Here is a 19,265-nt window from a genome sequence, read left to right as displayed (position 1 = left end):
AAACTGAGGCAAGGCAAATTAGTTGATTTGTCCAGAGGCACCCAGCTAATGTCTAAGGCAGATTTTGAATCTGGGTCTTCCTGACTGCAGTGCAAGAGAGAAAATTTTTACTTTTGTATTTCAACTAGGTCAAAATATTTATTCCCTACAGTGTCTCTTTGATTGTTCTTATTCCTTCTGCTCTAAATCCTCTTATCTCCTTTTTCTCAGAGTACCTTGCCTACTCTTGAGAAAATAAAGGGTATTCATGAGTGTCTCTTCTTCCCTCTCTCATACCTCAAAACACATCATTTCCTGTTCTCTCTTCCATTTGTGTTCTTGATTCCATATTCGGTCTCCTCTGGCAACTTGTTTCTCTAGATCATCCCTCCTCATCTCTCCATGCCCCTTTTTGGGGGTATATCTAGAGTCAAAAAGACAGGGACCACAGGCAAAGGCTTCATGTCCTCCCAAGTTTGCACCTGAAACACCAGGCTTGGAGCTAGAAGGATAGGCAGAAGCCCCTTTTCCTATCCTGTTTCTCTTGTCTTCATTTTAGTTATTCACCTCTGTTCTACCACTCAGTCCCTCACCTGCTGCCTTCCTTTTCCGTTGTGGTTTATGGAATCCCTACCTCATTATTTCCTAACTGCCCTTGAAAGTTGGGGTTCTTATGATTTCTCATTTTCTTGTGCTAAAAGGAAATTGTCATCTCCTGAGAAACCACACTCACTCCAAGGCTAGTTCGCAGTTCACTTATCCTTTGCTACTCTGGGCCAAGAGAAATAATTGGTATACTCCTTTCTTCCCTCTGCTACTTCCAGACCCCTCCACCTGCTACCATGGCTCAGCAAACTCCTCTGGGGATCACTCCACTTGTCCATATCATCCAGTGCATATCTTTGCTGTTACTAATTTCCTTCCTTTAAATATAAATATGGTACCTAAGTCATCCTTTTTCTCCAACCCAATCCCTGCACGTAGACTGGGAGACCAATATATAATACATTTGTGCCTTTTGAAGGACATTGGTATTTGAGATCATCTACTTCCTAAACTCCTACAGCTTCTTTCTATCCCCTTTCTTCTAAACTACAACTTTTCTCTTCCCTTAGGTACCTTTAAGGATGATCATATATACCCTTAGATCTTACCATCACACCTGTAACTGCTCCATGATCCTTTGTGAAATTTTGAAATCCCTTTTCTGATTAAAATCACCTTTAATATGATCAAAAGTAAACAGGATAGAAGTTTTTGTAAAAGATGAAAGACAATTTTGATTACAACAAGGTTTCATAGGAATAAAACCAATGCATATTGAATAATAAGGGAAACTTTTAAATGGGAAATTTTTTGCATTGAATATAAACAGTAAAGTTTGGGCAAGGTTCTAACTTGCATTAAGAATTTCTTCACCTAGCAGTTCTCTATACCAGTGAAATCAGAGGACCAGTCCCTGTTCCTGTATATGACCAAAAGCCATTCCCTAATAGAGAAGCCATCAAAGGATATGAATAAGATTTTCAAAGGAGCCCACAGCCTTGTGAAAAAATGGGGAGTAGGGCGGAGACACTGGGAAAGTGGGATACTTTCACTATTAATGCATCTATGAACTCATCCATGCATTTTATATAACAATTTGGACTTCTACAGGAAAAAAAAATTTAATATTCATACCCTATGACCTAGCAATTGTAGTTGACAAAGACCACAAGGAGGTTAAAAAGAAAAGGTTCCATATATACCAAAATATTTGTAGAAAGCAGAACTACAAAAAGTGGATGGTCATCAGGTAGGGAAGGCTGAACATCTTGTGGTATATGAACATAATGGAATTATTCTCTTGTAAGAAATGATGAATATGAGGATTTCAGAGAGGCATGGGAAAACTTATAGGAACTGATGTGGAGTGAAATAGAATTAAGAAGAGAAAACACAGTAATACTAAAAGGTAGCCAAAGTGGGATCAAACTTGGTCCCGATAATGAAACTTGACTTGAAATTTTTATGAGAGGGGCAGCTAGGTGGCGCAGTGAGTAGAGCACTGGCCCTGTAGTCAGGAGGACCTGAGTTCAAAACCAACCTCAGACACTTGATACACTAGCTGTGACTTTGGGCAAGTCACAAAACCCCAATTGCCCTGCCTTCGCCCCTCCAAAAAAAATCTTTTTTATGAAGAAAGCAGGATTTTTATGAGAGAAGACTTAAGGATTTGCATACCTTGTCATACAGTTTTATATATTTTTTATTTTGTTTTCACTTTCTGCTAGCAGTTTTTATTTATTACAAAAGTAGGTTCTGTTTTGGAGCACAGGGATGAAATACGGACATAACCAGAAATGACTGATAAAATGAAACGGACAACCAGAAATGACTGACAAAAGGTACAAACAAAACATTAAGAAAGCTTGTTGCATGGAACTGTTCAACAAGTATTAAACACCTAGTGTGTACATCACTGTCCTATATGTAGTGAGGGCACTAGAAAACCAAGAAAGACATGGTCCATGCCCTCACTATTACATTCTAGTAGGGTTATAAACCACATTCAGTTACCTATATAATTGTAATACAAATTAAATGCATCTAAAACAAAATCCCATGTTAGGTATAAGGGATATCTAAACTAAGGTTGGTTGGGAGTGAGAATTCATTTTTTTTAAAGAAATGTGTCCTCAATTTCCAGTCTAACCAACCTTATCCTATTAAGGTAGCTGAATTAATAGTACTAGCTGGAGTTCTTGGTCCTAGGAGCAGAACGCCATGAAATGTATAAGTAGAAAAAAGCTATCCTTTTCTTGCAATAGTCTGCTAGAAAAGGGCTGGATGAATTTATGCCTACCACAATTCATTTCATAAAAGCTAATTTGTGATTATCACTCTTCACAAAATATTTATAAGGATGTGTTTGCTCTTTAGGAGTTTTGGAACTGCCATCCTTTATAAATGTAAATGAATCAACATTGCTCATTAGAAAACGCATATGTGTGTCTTGGGAATGGAGGTCCACTGGAACGCCTAGTTAGAGTAGTGAATGAATGAATGAAGCATTTATTAAGCTATTAGCTATGTGCAAAGCACTGAGTATACAAATAAAAAATTGAGAAGTCCCTGCTGTTAAGGAGCTCATTCTAATTAGGGAGATAACATGGAAGGCTTCAGTTTCAAATGTAAAAGTCTCATGGTTCTTAGAATGCAGTAGCAAAAAATAAATGGTAATATCTCTTATTAATGGATTTCCACGATAAAATCATATCAGTTTTTGATGTTTAACCATTTGACAATGACTTTGGTGATAAGAGCTTTCTTTTATTGGTTTTGAGATGTGGTGACAGCATCTGCAGAAACAGTTGCCAGGCTGCATCTCCACAGGAGTTGCTTTCTAGAATGATGACTTAAGACTCTGGTCTAGAAGCACTGCTATTACCAAGGCTTTTGGCTTCAGGGTTTTGGGCTGTTCCCATCAGGGTCTGAGAAAGGAGCCACTTGACGTTGGCCCAATTAGGTTTAACCACAACTTGTATACGTATTAGCAATTAAGTGCTGGCCGACTGCAGAGATTCAGGATAACCCAGTATGTGAAGTACTAAGCAAAATTCCTTGAATGGATGTTAACTTGTTTATTGCATATGTAATATGTTTTAGAATTTGGAAGCTGACTCAGAAAAATTAAGGTAAGGTAAGTCAAAATTTCAGGGGAACAAACAAGTGGTAGCTTTGTTCCCCTTCATATTCCCTCTCATAAGCTCATGGCCAAATGTTTGGGGGATGAACAACTTGGTTTTGGGAAGATTACATGGAAAATAGCCAAGACCATAAGAGTAACCTGCTACATGAGCAGGGCCAGAGTTGGTCATGTAAATCAAACTCCTTTCTTTCCATCACCCATCCTCCTTTTCTTCCTTAAACCCTGAACTAATTACGATGCCCACGGATCAGAAGCACAGATCTGTGAGCAGAAATGACACCTTGCTACTCTACCAATCAGTCCACTGAAACTCTTGGAAAAAAAGAAAAACTAAAAGTGGTTGGAGGGTGGGACCTTTGTGGTAACTTTTCAAAAAAAGAAAGCTGGAAAGATATGTTTTATCTCTAGCTGCCTCACCCCTATGAGCTGGCTGTGATACCTAGGTCACCTAGACAGCAAATGTAGGTTTACCACAAGCCACCTAGCTCTCCTGAGACTCCTGTCAGCTATAAAGAATATCTTTCAGTAAATCCTTTTGGTTGTATGTAAGCTGTCTCTTTTCCTTTTGTTATCATGGACACTCATTTACCACAATATCACTGATTTGGAAAATCATTTGTTGCCAAATATAGGAAAGAAAAGTAGAATTTGTTTAACCAATTTAAAGAAAAATCTTAGGGAGCAAGAGAATTAGTATTCAGTCTCAGCAAAATATGAAGTAGCCATCTCTTTGACATCTTCTAATCTCCCTTTCCATACCCCTGTCTTACTATCTAATTCTGTTCTTCTCAGGTTAACATTGCTCTCATGCTAACTTCAGGCTCCTAATTTTATACCCCACACAGGCCTGTCCTAACTCCCAATGTGCACAAATCCTATCTCACCTAACAAAAACCTTCCCTAAAAAAAATAACAAAAAAAAAACCTCATGTGGACATTAGGAGAAAAAGGCAACCAAATTGAACCCATTCACACTAAAGTATCAATGAGTGATAACCCCTTAAGTCTTCCAGAATCCTTTGGATTTTTGAAAGGACTCATGTTAGTACATAGGAATCTACAATTAATGGAATTTCATCAGTATAGTAATGTGAGGAAGCTTCTGTTACTACAGATAATTCTTTTAGCAGGTTCTGTTTGATATTAATTCATTGTCTATGATAACTTTGAGCAAAATGTAGCTTCATATTTATGTCTTTTACTCTTGTTCTTGCTTTGGACTAAGATCATGATCACAATCCCCCCCCCCCCACTTTTTTCACTTCCATTGAAAGCATAAAAGATTTTGTTCCACCTGTTATTTTAATTCTGTGTACATGTCTGTTTTAATTGTGGTTTGCATAAGCAGCATATTGTTGGAATTCTGCTTTTTAATCTGTTCTGCTATCTTCCATTTTATCAGTGAGTTCATCCAATTCACATTCATAGATAACTGTTAAGTATGTGTTTTCCTCCTTCCTAGTCTCATACTTTTCTTAACTTTTGTTTCCCAGCCTCCTTTATAAATTTGTTTTGCTTAAGACTAAATCCCTCTGTTAACTTGCCCTCCCTCTCCCCTCACAATCCCCACCCCCATTTTGTAAATGTTTCTCTATTGAGCGAAATGTATTTATCTTCTCAACTGTGAGTGTTCTTGTGGGAATTCTTTCCAGTATTTCACAGGAAATGTATGGTGGTTTGTTTTTTCTAAAAAATCAAACCTCAAGAAAAATCAGTTAAGAAATCAGAAAAAAGTATGATAGTTCTCCTGTGAGAATTAAAGCTTACAGCAATCAAAATAGAAATACTGTTGTTTCAGGGAAATCCACTGACATCGAGTTGAAAACGAGCAGAAAACACACATAGAGTCAAAGGTTAAGGTCAACATTTCCAGGATCCAAGAAAGGAGCATATAGCAAAGATGTGGTGACAGTCTCTAATCAGTCATCCTTGATCATGTTTGTTGCCATGTTATAAGTATGTATTTGTGGTCTCATCTGCTGGTAAAAATGAGTTATTCTTATACATAAATACTAATAGTTTTATATTTTTCTTCTTTTTTTACAAATCCTTTAAGTAGTATTCCAAGTTATAGAGGCAAAATAAATCCTTAAATGGGCAATTTTGATGTGATTCTATGTGGTGATTTTAACGTTGCTAGCAGATCTAGATGTTACCTTATTTGAATACCTCCCAATAATATTTGCTGGTGTTTTCCCATGTTTGAATATTCACTTTAGGCTATAGTTCTTTATAAATATTACTAATCTTAATATTTCATTTTAAAAATAACTACAATATCAAATATTCGTGGCATTTAATTTTTAAATGATTTTTGGACATTATGTTGTGCCCTTTTTAGTATTTTCTATTATCAGATGTCTATCAAATAAAGGTCATTTTTCTGTTATTGAAATATATAATATTGTCACTATGATAATTATAATAAACCAGGCATTTATGATATCTTTTTAAAGAAAATCTCAGAAACTTTTGCTATAAGCTTATCACAGAAAAATAATTCACTTTATTATTATGGCCACTTATTTTTATTTTAAAATATGTAAATAAACATTAAAAATTCAGAAAAAAAATTTTTCTGAGAATTCCTGGGAATTCTGATTTCTTGTTTCTTAAGACTGATATCAATCTAGAATTTGGAAATAATGCATGTGTATGTATTCTTCCCTCCAACTAGTTCAGATGAAGGTGGGGTTCAAGTGTCACCACTCCTATCCATTCCTCCTTGTTTATATAGACCTCTACTTGTGTACCAAATTAAGTGAGACTATTTTCCCTATCCTTCCTCTCCTTTACTCCCCCTAATGAGTGTATTCCTTTTCCCTTCCACTTCCATTTTTTCCTTGTAAGATCATCAAAACAGAACCACTCCCAGGCCCTCTGTCTAATTAGATGATGATAGTGAGAGGATACATGTATCATCTCCACACATTAGAATATAAATTTTTGTTCAGTCATTTCCAGTCACGTCTGACTCTTCTTCGAGGTTTTCCTGACAAAGACAGTGAAGTGGTTTGCCATATCTCCTCGTTTTATAGTGTTTTTTAAGTTCATTTTACAGATGAATGTATTAGCAAGGCAATAATCACAATATAGACAATAATTGTCAAAATGTCTATATGGTTCTATATCACAAAATATAAGAGACTCTCCCTGTAGAAAGTAGAAGTAAACCATTCATTCAGACACCAGAGAACCAGATCCCAAAACCAATGAGCCCAATCCATCACAGCAGCAGAGAATTCAATACACAATATCACAACAGAGAACCACTCCATCACATAACCTTCTGCCCCCCTGCTGGGGTCTTCCCACAAAAACACAGCACAGCACAAGTCTGCTCTTTCAGCTCTAACTGCTCTCTTCCAGCATTTCCTGTGATACATTTTCCCATTCCTGAGCACGCTCCTCCCACCACATGTGACAGGCTTCCTATGATGTAAGCAGGTCACATGGACCTATTAATGGGTGGGAAAGATCTTCAAATTTAAATTGTCATTACAATGAGGAAACTGAGGCAAGTAGGGTTATGTGATTTGCCGGGGGTCTCACAGCTTATAAGTTTCTGAGGCCAGATTTGAACTCAGTAAAATGAGTTTTCCTGACTTTGAGCCCAGCCCTTCATCCACTGCACTTAGCTGCCCATAGAATAGAAATGGTTTGTCCTTATTTAATCTCTTAGACTTGCTAGTTAACATTTCTCTTGACTCCTGTGTTTGTATGTCAAAGATTATACTTGGCTCTTTTCTTCAGGAAGGCTTGAAAGTCTATTTCATTAAAGGTTTTTTTCTCCTATAGGGTTATACTTCGTTTTGCTAGATAAATTATTCTTGGTTTAAGCTTAGATCTTTTGCTTTCTGGTATATCACAGCCCAAATTGTCTTTATTATAGTGGCCACAATCACTTGTGTGATTGACTGTGGTTCCTCAGTAGTAGAATTCTTTCTTTCTGGTGGCTTGCATTGTTTATAAAGATATTACTAAGAGTTTTTATTTGGGGGTTTCTTTCAGGAGGTGACATGTGGATCCTTTTGATTTCTATTTTGCATCTTGTCTCTAAGAGATCTGGGCAGTTTTCTCATAAGATTTCTTCAAAAATAGTTATCTACCTCTTTTTGGTCATAGCTTTCAGATAGTCTAATGATTTTTTAATTACTTTGCCTTATTCTCTTTTCTGTATTAGTTGTTTTTACTATGAAATATTTTACATTTCCTTCTATTTTTTTCAGTGTTTTTGTGTTTATCACATGAAGTCATGGATAATCTTTGGTACCTTTTGTTCCAAGCTGTTAATTTTTTTTTCAAATTTTTCTTTTATGGTTCTAATTTCTTTTCCCATTTTCCCCTTTCAGCCATCATTTAACTTTTCAAACAATTTTTTAGCTTTTTTTTTCCATTTTAACTCTTGCTTTCTTCTAGGAATTTCAGTTGGACTTGGCCCAACCTTTTATATACATACAATACATATTTACACATATGTGTGTGTATATACTTGTATGTGCATATATATATACATATATATATATATGTATCTTTGCTTATAGGTGTTTTTGAATCATTCTCTTCTTCTTGAGCATCTCTGTCACCATAATACCTCTTTATGATAGATTTTCCCCCTTATTTTTTCCAGCTTACTTCCTAACCCTGAATTTTAGGCTTTGCAAAATTCTGAGGGGAATGTTTCAATTTAGCTTTTGTCCTCCAGCATCCTGCTGTTTTCTTGGGGTATTGACTATTAATTCCAGGATTTCAGAGATAGCCTTGTGGGCTTTCAGTGCTCCCAAAGTATTTAGATCCAGTGTAAAGCCTGATCACTGCCCTTCTGGTCTGAGCTGGGTTTTCTGACCTGAGTTTAGGTGTCCATCACATGACTTTTGTCTTGCCCGTGGTTGGAAGTTCCAGTAGACAGCTGCTGTACTGAGCCACAATCCACCGGCTGGAAAGCACTGCTGATTCAAAGTGATAGAACTGCAGGTTCCTTTAATCCAAATTTCCTGTCCTGGTTATTTTACTGCTGATTTCACACTGAACTAGAAACTGGAGCTGAAATGCTGTTCCACTTGCGGCATCAGAACAACACAGCTATTGTTGATATCTGAATTTGTTCCTTAGTACATATACTGAGTGCTTCTAGAGTGCTCTTCACCCTAGAATGCCACCCTTAGACAAATATCCCCTCCTCAGTATCTTCTAGATTTGTGACCTAGAACTGAGTCATAATTAATGGACCTGCCAGTTGTGCCCTGTTATGAGTCTGGTTGGAATCTCTTCTTGCTTTTGGGCACAGCTTCAGTCCTCTTTCAGTTCTTGGGTGCTAGAATGCTGCATTCCTCTGGTGAGATTTATTTTGTAGTATCCTCTATTTCCCTATGCTGACCTGGGCTGGAAAAATAACTGATTTCTTTTTTTGGATTTTTCTATCCATATTTGATCTGGTGTGTTTTTTAGATCTTTATAGGAGAGGTGTGTGTGGGAGAATTCTGCTGTCAAGAAGGTTGAGGATTGAGGAAAAGTCATTCTGTTTGTTAATAAAGAGATCTCTGGTGGCTTCAGAAAAAAGTCACAAGCAAATGATGAAGTCAGAAGATGGATTACAGAGGGTTTTGGAAGGAAGTGAGAATTAGAGACCCTGAATGTAGAAGGCTTTTTTAAGGCATTCCAAGGGCAAGAGAAATATAGGATGATAGCTCCTAGCTACTGGGCATGGCAGGCTGTTGAGAGAGGTTTTTGAGACCTTGACATGTAAGAGGAGCCAGTAAGTAGGAGGACATTGATCAGAGAGAAAGTGGGGATGATGGTGGGGGAAGTTTGCTGGAGAAGATAAGAGGTGATGGGATAGAGGGAACATTTAGAGGGTTTGACCTTGACAAGCAGACCAACTCATCATCAGAGACCACAGTGAAGGAAATAATAGGGGGATGGTATCAGTCATGTTAGATGAAGAGGAAGAGGATAGGAGGAGAAGGAGTGCGGGTGAACTGCCTCAGTTATTTTCAGTGAAGTATGAGGCAAGCTCTTCAGCTAATAATGGAGGAGAAGAGGGTGCTTAGGGTGACATGGGAAGCAGAAGCTAAGAGACAATGTAAAACAGATACTATGGTGAGACACAGAATTAGGACTTCCTTAATGTAGACAGCCCAGTTCAGATTAACTAGCATGCATTTTTAATAGACCCATTCAACCTAGTTTCATAATTTTGTCTAGTTCCATTCAGTAGCACATGAGTGGGAGAGGAGGATCCTATGAAATTATTCTCGTTTATGATTACCACTACAATAAATAGGCTACACCTATCTGCCCAAAGTCAGGTCTCCTAAGTCGTGGGTAGTTTTCACAGCTTTTCTTCCACTTCTGATCCTATAGAATCTCTGAAAGAGATCAACTTGGTTATTTTGTTTTTCTATTGGTATGGGTAGCAAGCAAGTTAAACTAAAGATATCAACACAAAATGGCATATTTTACCTCATAGATATCACTTGGTAAGGTTAGACCTTTTACTGTTATATGACTCTGAAAGTATATAGCTATTTAAGAGAAACAGGAATGGTGGAGTGTTATAGAGTAGAGATGTATATAAGAAAAAATACAAGAGAAAATCTAGGAGACAGAGGGAAGACACATGGTAGATCAATGGATACAGAAAGAAGCAATATTGTCATCAATATAATGAAGAGCACTTAGTATGGAAATAAATGGGAAGTTTAGGATACAAATTGTTAGCCTGACAGTGGCTGGTGACAGCAGTGATGGGGAATGTTAATTGTCCAGACATCTATTAGAGTTCTTGGTGTAATAAAGGCAGACCAGCTAATCACTTCTTTATTTAACTTGATAACAATTTCATCTTTCAAATGGTAGAGGTGACAAAAAGAGATGTTTTATGCTGGGTCTGCTTTTCACCAACAGGGAGGAACTAGTTCCTTAGGCTGAACTGATGAAAACGTCGGGGAAAATCAACCATTCCATCTTAGAATTTGTAATAGAGAGGAAAATTGGGCTGAGTGTGATATATAACTTTGAATTGGGAGAACATATTTCAAAGGGCTCAGAAAAAGGAAAGAAATCTTACCTATACATACACATGCTGTTTATGTGCATATATGTATGTGGTGTGTATACATGCCATATACATGTGAGATATATATGTTTGTGTATACTAAGGACACATCCATGTACCTTGAGTAGATTCTTTTAAATCTGGTTGCTAACATTTTATTAGTAACTCGTATGTGTATGTATATAGATGTGTGTATTTATTTTTTACAATTTGTCACTTCATTATATACTGTTTTATATATGTTATTTATATATATATAGTTTACTCTGTTTTGCAGATGTAATGATGACAATGATAATAGCTCTCATTGTTTATATAAATAAGCCAGAGAGGTGATCCAGCCTAGTAGATAGAGGTTAGCCTTGCAATAAGGAAGACCTGGGTTTAAGTACTGTCTCTGATACAATTCAGCTATCTGATCGTGGGTAAGTGACAACTTCTCAGGTCCCTAGGTAGCTCTCTCTATGACTATAAATTGCTGCTGTGGAAAGAATTTCCATACTAACTGTTCCCTACATCAGTGAAATCATATATAGGGGAGATGGATGTGTCTATAATCTATACACATGCACATATATATCACAGATGTATTATATGTACTTGTATGTATGTGCATGTGGATGTGGATATGTATATGCATCTATTTGTGTGTATGTATGCACATAGGTATATAATGTAGCTGTAGATTATTACCATAAGCATTTAAATACAAGGAAGATTATTGTGCCCTCAAGTAGATGATAAAATTTTTCATGGAGAAATAGGTGTTAAATTAAAACTGAAGGGATGGATAGTATTGAGAGAAAGGGGGAAAAATTCCTAATCGTGAGTTTGATTTGGGGTTTGCATTTGACAGATAATGGGAAATAAAAAATCAAACTGGGAGGGGAAGACCCTCAGGGTTCCTGACCAAAAGAGAAACAGTTACTATTTAGTATTTAAATTCACTCTGAGCTAGGAGGACAGAGACCTATTGTCCAATCTATGAGCTCCAGAGTGAATTAGGTTTAAGGCTTGGTTTTTGAGAAAGAAATTTCTCCCTCATTAATTGTTCACCAGTCAGGGTTGATTTTTCTCCTGTCAGGGACATTCCCTTTCAAAAAAAATTTAACTTACCCAGTGTCTCCATTAGCTGTTTTTGGTCACCTAGAGATTCTACTGACTATCAATTTATTGATTATCACTACCCTAATTAATAACTGGATTATTAATTACCCAGAAACTCTGTCTCAGACTTTTCCTCCATCTCAATTTCTTAAGGTAATCTTAGTTCATTGTCTTCATTACCCATCCTGTAGGTATGAATGTCCAGATATTTGAACCCTTAACTCAGACCTGCACAACTGCTGCTACCACAGATTCAGTCACCACAAGGCCAGTTTCTGTTTTGCTGGGGCCAGGGCTATACTGACGTGGCCTGTGCTGGACTGCATTTCACTCTCACCCAGGTGTGACAGACCTTTCCTGCTGACCTTCTAAGTTTTCTTTGGCATCTGTGGGCTGAAAGGTCTGGAAAAGCTCCCTAGAGGCAGGGGCCATTTTCCATTTTGTTTTGTCTTGCAATGCCTGCCATAGTGCCTGGCACATAGCAGCGACTTAATAAATGTTTGCCGATGAGTGGGTTAATGACATAAGTAGATGGTAAGCCCCTTGAGAATAGGTTGTGTTTCAGTTTTTGTCTGCATACCCTGAGCATCTAGCAGAGTGCCAGGCATATAGTAAGAGCTCCAATAATTAATACTTGTTGAATTGAAGAGGTGTAGTTTTGCAGAACAGAGAAAATGCTACACTTAGAACCCTGAAGACTAACCTTCATATCCTGCCTCTGGCACTATTACTTGTGTGATGGTGAGCAAATCACTTCACCTCCCTGGGCCTAAGTTTCCTCATCTATAAAATGAGGGGATTGGACTAGAATGCCTTTCAACTCAAATTCTATGATCCTAATGAAATGAAATGGTTCTCTTTTTTTTAAATTAATATAGGAAAATCTAATAATTAAGGTAGAAGGGATAAGAAGTATTACCTAATTAAGGAAGTCTGGAGAGCAGTGATTAAGTTAATTCCAGTCTCTATTCATTGATTTGATAAGATAATGATTCTGTCCAACATTCACCTAAGCAAAGGGTAAATTTGGACAACCTGTTTCGTTCCAGTCCAATGATGATGAGCAATTCATTGGTAAACTAGACAGATTTTTGTGCCTTAGTCTCACTTAAGACAGAGCCAGGCTGTGGAGTAGAGGAAAACAGAAGCACCATGTCAAGAAGTGGCATTTCTGGGCTGAGGGAGGAAGCTGCAACCAAGAATCCATCTGTTCTAGATGTATACTCCTGGGGTAGAGGGGTAGGGAGGGTAAGTGTTCTAGAAGCATCTTGTGTTACCTTGTTGACTTTTTCTTTGGTCTTCTAAGAGAGGATAACTTTTTTTTTTTTTATTAATTTAGACGAAACCTAGAACTGATTTTCTGAGGAAGATGAGGAAAAGTCTGAATTAATAGTATTTATAATGTTAAAAAGGCTTCTTAATCTGCGGTCCATGAATTCTTTTTTTTGTGTGTGTGCCTAAAGGTTTTTATTTTCCAGCAAGTGTTTTTCGCCCTCTTTAAAATGCATTTTCTAAGGGAACACACCCAAGTGCAGATTACTGGCTTTACTAATCAAGTGGCATCTTGATTTTTCTAAAGCAGAAGATAAAATATTTTTAGCACTAAACACAGTAGCTATTTTTTTTGAAGATTTTATTTATTTATTTAATATACTTAGTTTTCAGCATTGGTTTTCACAAGAGTTTGAATTACAAATTTTTTCCCCATTTCTACCCTCCCGCCCACTCCAAAGTGGCCTATAATCTGGTTGCCCCGTTCCCCAGTCAGCCCTCCCTTCTGTCACCCCTCTCCCCTCCCATCCCCATTTTCCCTTACTTTCTTGTAGGGCAAGATAAATTTCTACGCCCCATTGCCTGTGTATCTTATTTCCTAGTTCCATGCAAAAACTTTTTTTTTGTTTTTGAACATCTGTTTTTAAAACTTTGAGTTCCAAATTCTCTCCCCTCTTCCCTCCTCGCCCACCCTCTCTAAGAAGGCAAGCAATTCAACATAGGCCACATGCGTATCATTATGTAAAATCCTTCCACAATACTCATGTTGTGAAAGATTAACTATGTTTTGCTCCTTCCTAACCTATCCCCCTTTATTGAATTTTCTCCCTTGACCCTGTCCCTTTTCAAAAGTGTTTGTTTTTTATTACCTCCTCCCCCTGTCTGCCCTCCCTTCTATCGTCCCCCCTTTTGTATCTTCTTCCTTCTTTCCTGTGGGATAAGATACCCAATTGAGTGTGTATGGTATTCCCTCCTCAGGTCAAATCCAATGAGAGCAAGATGTACTCATTCTTCCTCACCTGCCCCCTCTTCCCTTCCTAGAGAACCACTTTTCCTTGTGACTTTTATGCGAGATAATTTACCCCATTCTATCTCTCCCTTTCTCCCTCTCTCAATATATTCCTCTCCTATCCCTTAATTTGATTTTTTTTTTTAGATATCATCCCGTCATTTTCAACTCACTCTGTGGCCTCTGTCCATATATATACATGTATATGTATATATATATATATATGTATATATGTATATATGTATATATGTATATGTATATATATACACCTACATATATACATACATAGACACACATATGTATATATGTGTGTGTGTGTATATATATATATACACACACATACATACATACATATATATGTATATGCATACTCCTTTCAGCTGCTATGATACTGAGGTCTCATGAGTCATACACATCATCTTTTCATGTAGGAATGTAAACAAAACAGTTCAACTTTAGTAAGTCCCTTCTGATTTCTCTTTCTTGTTTACCTTTTCATACTTCTCTTGATTCTTGTGTTTGAAAGTCGTATTTTCTATTCAGCTCTGGTCTTTTCACTGAGAAAGCTTGACAGTCCTCTATTTTATTGAAAATCCATATTTTACCTTGGAGCATGACACTCAGTTTTGCTGGGTAGGTGATTCTGACCTCCGTCATATCATATTCCAAGCCCTTCGATCCCTTAATTTGGAAGCTGCTAGATCCTGTGTTATCCTGATTGTGTTTCCACAATACTCAAATTGTTTCTTTCTGGCTGCTTGCAGTATTTTCTCCTTGACCTGGGAGCTCTGGAATTTGGCAACAATATTCCTAGGAGTTTTCTTTTGGGGATCTTTTTGAGGAGACGATCTGTGGATTCTTTCAATTTCTATCTTACCCTCTGGCTCTAGAATATCAGGGCAGTTCTCCTTGATAATTTCTTGAAAGATAATATCTAGGCTCTTTTTTTGATCATGGCTTTCAGGGAGTCCAGTAATTTCTAAATTATCTCTCCTGGATCTATTTTCCAGGTCAGTGGTTTTTCCAATGAGATATTTCACATTGTTTTCCACTTTTTCATTCCTTTGGTTCTGTTTTCTAATATCTTGATTTCTCATCAAGTCACTAGCTTCCACTTGCTCCAATCTAATTTTTAAGGTAGTATTTTCTTCAATGGTCTTTTGGACCTCCTTTTCCATTTGGCTAATTCTGCCTTTCAAGGCATTCTTCTCCTCATTGGCTTTTTGGAACTCTTTTGCCATTTGAGTTAGTCTATTTTTTAAGGTGTTGTTTTCTTCAATATTTTTTTCAGTATTTTTTCATGGTTTTCTCACATCATTCTCACTTCTCTTCCCAATTTTTCCCATACTTCTCTAACTTGCTTTTCCAAATCCTTTCTGAGGTCTTCCATGGCCTAAGACCAGTTCATGTTTTTCTTGGAGGCTTTTGATGTGGGCTCTTTGAATTTGTTGACTTCTTCTGGCTGTACGTTTTGATCTTCTTTGTCACCAAAGAAAGATTCCAAAATCTGAGACTGAATCTGAGTGCATTTTCACTGCCTGGCCATGTTCGCAGCCAACCAACTTGTCCCTTGAGTTTTTCAGCAGGTTATGACTGCTTTAGGGTAAAGAGTACTTTGTTCCAAGCTTGAGGGGATGTGCTGTTGATTTCATAGCTATTTCTATACAGCCAGCTCTGCCACACCAGCACTCCTCCTTCCCCAAGAACTGCCAACCTGGACCTGATGCAAATCTTAAGCAGGCTCTGCACTCCTGCTCTGATCCACCACTTAATTTCTCCCACCAGGTGGGCCTGAGGCTGGAAGTAACTGAGCTGCACCACCCCCACTGCTCCTGGGGTGGTAGCCTTAACATGAGCTCTTTTCACTCTGTCCCCCGCAGCTTTTCCCACTAACCTTCCCTGTTGTCTTTGGTGTTTGTGGGTTGAGAAGTCTGGTAACTGCCACAGCTCACTGATTCAGGGCGCTAGGGCCTATTCTGCCCAGCTCCTGCTCTGGTTGGTCCTGCCACCACCCAGGCTGGGCTCTGCTCCCCTGCACTCTGTGCATGATAGACCCCATCCAGGGACCATCCAGGCTGTCCTGGGCTGGATCCCTGCTTCCCTGTGCTATTTTGTGGGTTCTGCAGCTCTAGAATTTGTTCAGAGCCATTTTTTATAGGTTTATGGAGGGACCTGACAGGGAGCTCACGCAAGTCCCTGCTTTCCATCCGCCATCTTGGCTCTGTCCACCGGTCCATGAATTCTTTAAAGAAATATTATGATAATTATTTCCATATCACTGATTTTCTTTGTAACCCTATGTTTTTGGTGCATGAAGAAATATTATTCAGAGAAGGGATTTAGAGGCTTCACCAGAGTGCTAAAGGGGCCTGTGACATACACATACACATATACACAGTATTAAAAACCACTAAGATCAACCCTTAATTCACGCTGGAGTCTTCCTTTAATGTTGTTTAGTTATAATAGCAAGTACCATTTTTATAACACAAAACACTACATGTGGTAGCTCATTTGGTCCTCCCATCTTAGGATGTAGCTGCTATTATGCTTATTTTACAGAGGAGGAAACTGAGGCACAGAGAGGCATGTGCAGAGTTACATAGATAGTAAGTGCCTGAGGAAGGATTGGAATTTAAATCTTTCTGTTTCTAAGTTCAATGCTCTATCCATTGAGTGGTCTTGCTTGACTTAGATGTGAGACTTTTTTCCTACCTCAGTAACTTAATACCTTTCAAATTACTCTAATAAAGTCCTGGCTGACCAGAATTTTGCTCTCTAATGAACAAGAGACTATTCCAACTGTTACAGATTACAAAGTAAATGGGGAAGGGCTTTCAGAAGTACAATCCAAAGGTTATGAGAAACTTGTTTAGTTTAGGACAACTGCTTTCTGGTAGGGTATTTTATAGGAGCCAGATAGTTTAGAGCAATAGGCTTTCTGAACACAGACCCCTTAATATTTAACCTTGTTTGCAGGGCCCTGTAAGAGCTCACAAGGTCTGTATGTTAAGTGTATATGTGTGTGCATGTATGTATGTATGTATGCATTCATGTATATATATCTGAGAATGGCCAAAGCTGAAGCAGCCACTCACCGGCCAGATCCCAATGCTATATGTAAGGAAATTTTGACCTGCTCTATTTTTTCTGACATGGGACCTGTTTGCCCCTCCTTAGAAAGCCTGGAGATTCTATGCACCTGGGGGCTCACCATGTTGGTGAGCAGACACTGGATTGGGTTTAGCCTTATGGCAGCTTAGAATCCCCAAACTGAAGCAATCCCCCATCCTCAGACCCCTTATGGTAGGGGCTACAGGCATATACCACCAAGCCTAACTATGTTGTGGATATTTAGTAATAAATAACTAGTGTGAAATGCCTTAGCATCTGTCTGTCCCCAGAGCTTGAAGATAAGCCCTAGAGACAAGAACAGCTGAGCTGACGAGTTACTCAGGCACTGGCTGTGTTATCCTAGGCAAGTCATTTATCTCCTGGCAGACTCATTTTTCTAATCTCTAAAATGACAGTAATAAGAGCACTTGCCTCACAGATTTGTGAGGATCAATTGAGATAATAAATAAAGTATTTAGCAAGTCTTGAGGGACTATGTAAATGCCAGCTATCATCATCTTCATGGTTGTTTCATTAGAATGCAACTTCAAATTCTTTGAGGGTGCTGACCCTTGTTGGTCCTCCCCACCCCCCCCATCCCTTGGATGGAATTTTTTGTCTCTCTACTCAATTTTCCCTTCATTTCCTATACAAGTTCTCCTTTCCCTTTTATCAAGACAGAATGCTGTGGTTGAAATTCTGCTGGATTTGAAGTCAGAGTACCTGGATATGAATCCTGGCTCTACCACTTTCTGACTCTGTGATCTTGGGCAAATCACTCAACCTCTGGCATCTCAGTTTCCTCATCTGAAACGATCAGATCCTCCAGCTGGACCATCTTTATCTTCCTTACCTAAGAACACATTAGAAGGTGACACTCCTTTATTAAAAGGTCCATGACAGTTAAAAATGAGAGGGGCACTTGATTTAGAGTGAGAAGATGATGTATATTGTGGTGCAGGCTCTACCCCTTACTGCTGGCATGACCTGCAGCAGTCATTTAACCTCTATGGGCCTTGATTTCTTCATCTAGAAACTGAGGGAGTTTGGACTTAAATGGCTTTGAATGTCCCTTCTTTTCTATTCTAGCTAAAGAAACAGTGGCTTAACTGTTTCAAAAAGCTTCTTGTAGTTTATCAGAAACTGTGAAGACTGAAAAATATTAAAGAGGAAGTGTCTAGAGTCAGGGGTGGGGTAACCTGTGGCCTTAAGGGCCACATTGGCCTTCTAGGTCCTTAAGTGTGGCCTCTCAGTCAAAAATCCCTTAGAAAACATATGAGTTGACATTTGTGATAAAACTCCTTATATTAATCTTTGGGTCTGAGTATCTGGTCAACATAATATAGGTCCTTCGTTAAGGATCTCTAAACATCACATGGAGATGATCCAGTTTCCCAGCCATGCTGGGCTAGGTTAAAACAATGCAATACAATTTTCTCATAATTCCCATAATTGCATAATGTCATTGTCAGGTATAGATCAGACTACTGAGAGGGCTCACAATGGACTACTTTTGAGAAGGGACATTTACATGTAACCTAGTAACCCATTCTTAATGTTCGTTTAACCAGTACATTTTGAGACACAGATGTCTCATGTAGTAATCTGGTCCCTAAATATCTTGGACAATATGCTTATTCTCAGGATAGGTCTAAAAGGGGCTCTGCTTCTCTGGTTCCAAATCTAGAGGTTCCTAGATAATTCTGACATAATATAATTTAGTACTACCACTTAAATTTGGTTCTCTAATTTTGAAACTTCAGAGAATTTCAGTTTATATCTCATTTGCTGTTTATATCCTTATCTAAATCCTGTAACTGATATAAAAATCTTTTAAAAATTTATGAGAGTCCAAACATAGCATGAGGTCTTTTGCCTTTTAAAATTATCAGACAGATACTTTAATAATGGGAAAATAATTTTACTTTCTTTGCCATTATCCATACAATTTATGTGTAAAATCTTAATCTAGTTTTGAGAATTTATTACTAAGACTTACTCAAAGTCTGAATTTCCATGATACATAAATGTGGAAG

General features: G+C 38.0%; 1 protein-coding gene across 2 annotated transcripts in view; it reads left to right on the top strand.

The window, feature by feature from the left end:
* The window catches only part of RNPC3 (RNA binding region (RNP1, RRM) containing 3), a 52,824-nt gene that overhangs the window by 31,754 nt on the left and 1,805 nt on the right, over positions 1-19,265 (top strand). The window contains exon 17 of one of the 2 annotated variants that reach the window (XR_005010868.1): positions 17,911-18,100. The gene's annotated coding sequence lies outside the window, so the exon portion shown is untranslated. Of the gene's footprint in view, positions 1-12,025; positions 12,103-17,910; positions 18,101-19,265 lie in introns of those variants that run through there. The other variant, XR_005010869.1, reaches the window with a different exon arrangement.

Source organism: Trichosurus vulpecula, chromosome 7 (assembly GCF_011100635.1).
Source record: "Trichosurus vulpecula isolate mTriVul1 chromosome 7, mTriVul1.pri, whole genome shotgun sequence".
Taxonomy (NCBI): Eukaryota; Metazoa; Chordata; class Mammalia; order Diprotodontia; family Phalangeridae; genus Trichosurus; species Trichosurus vulpecula.
The sequence above is the reverse complement of the archived record's forward strand: the minus strand, read 5'-3'. Positions and strand labels throughout refer to the sequence as shown.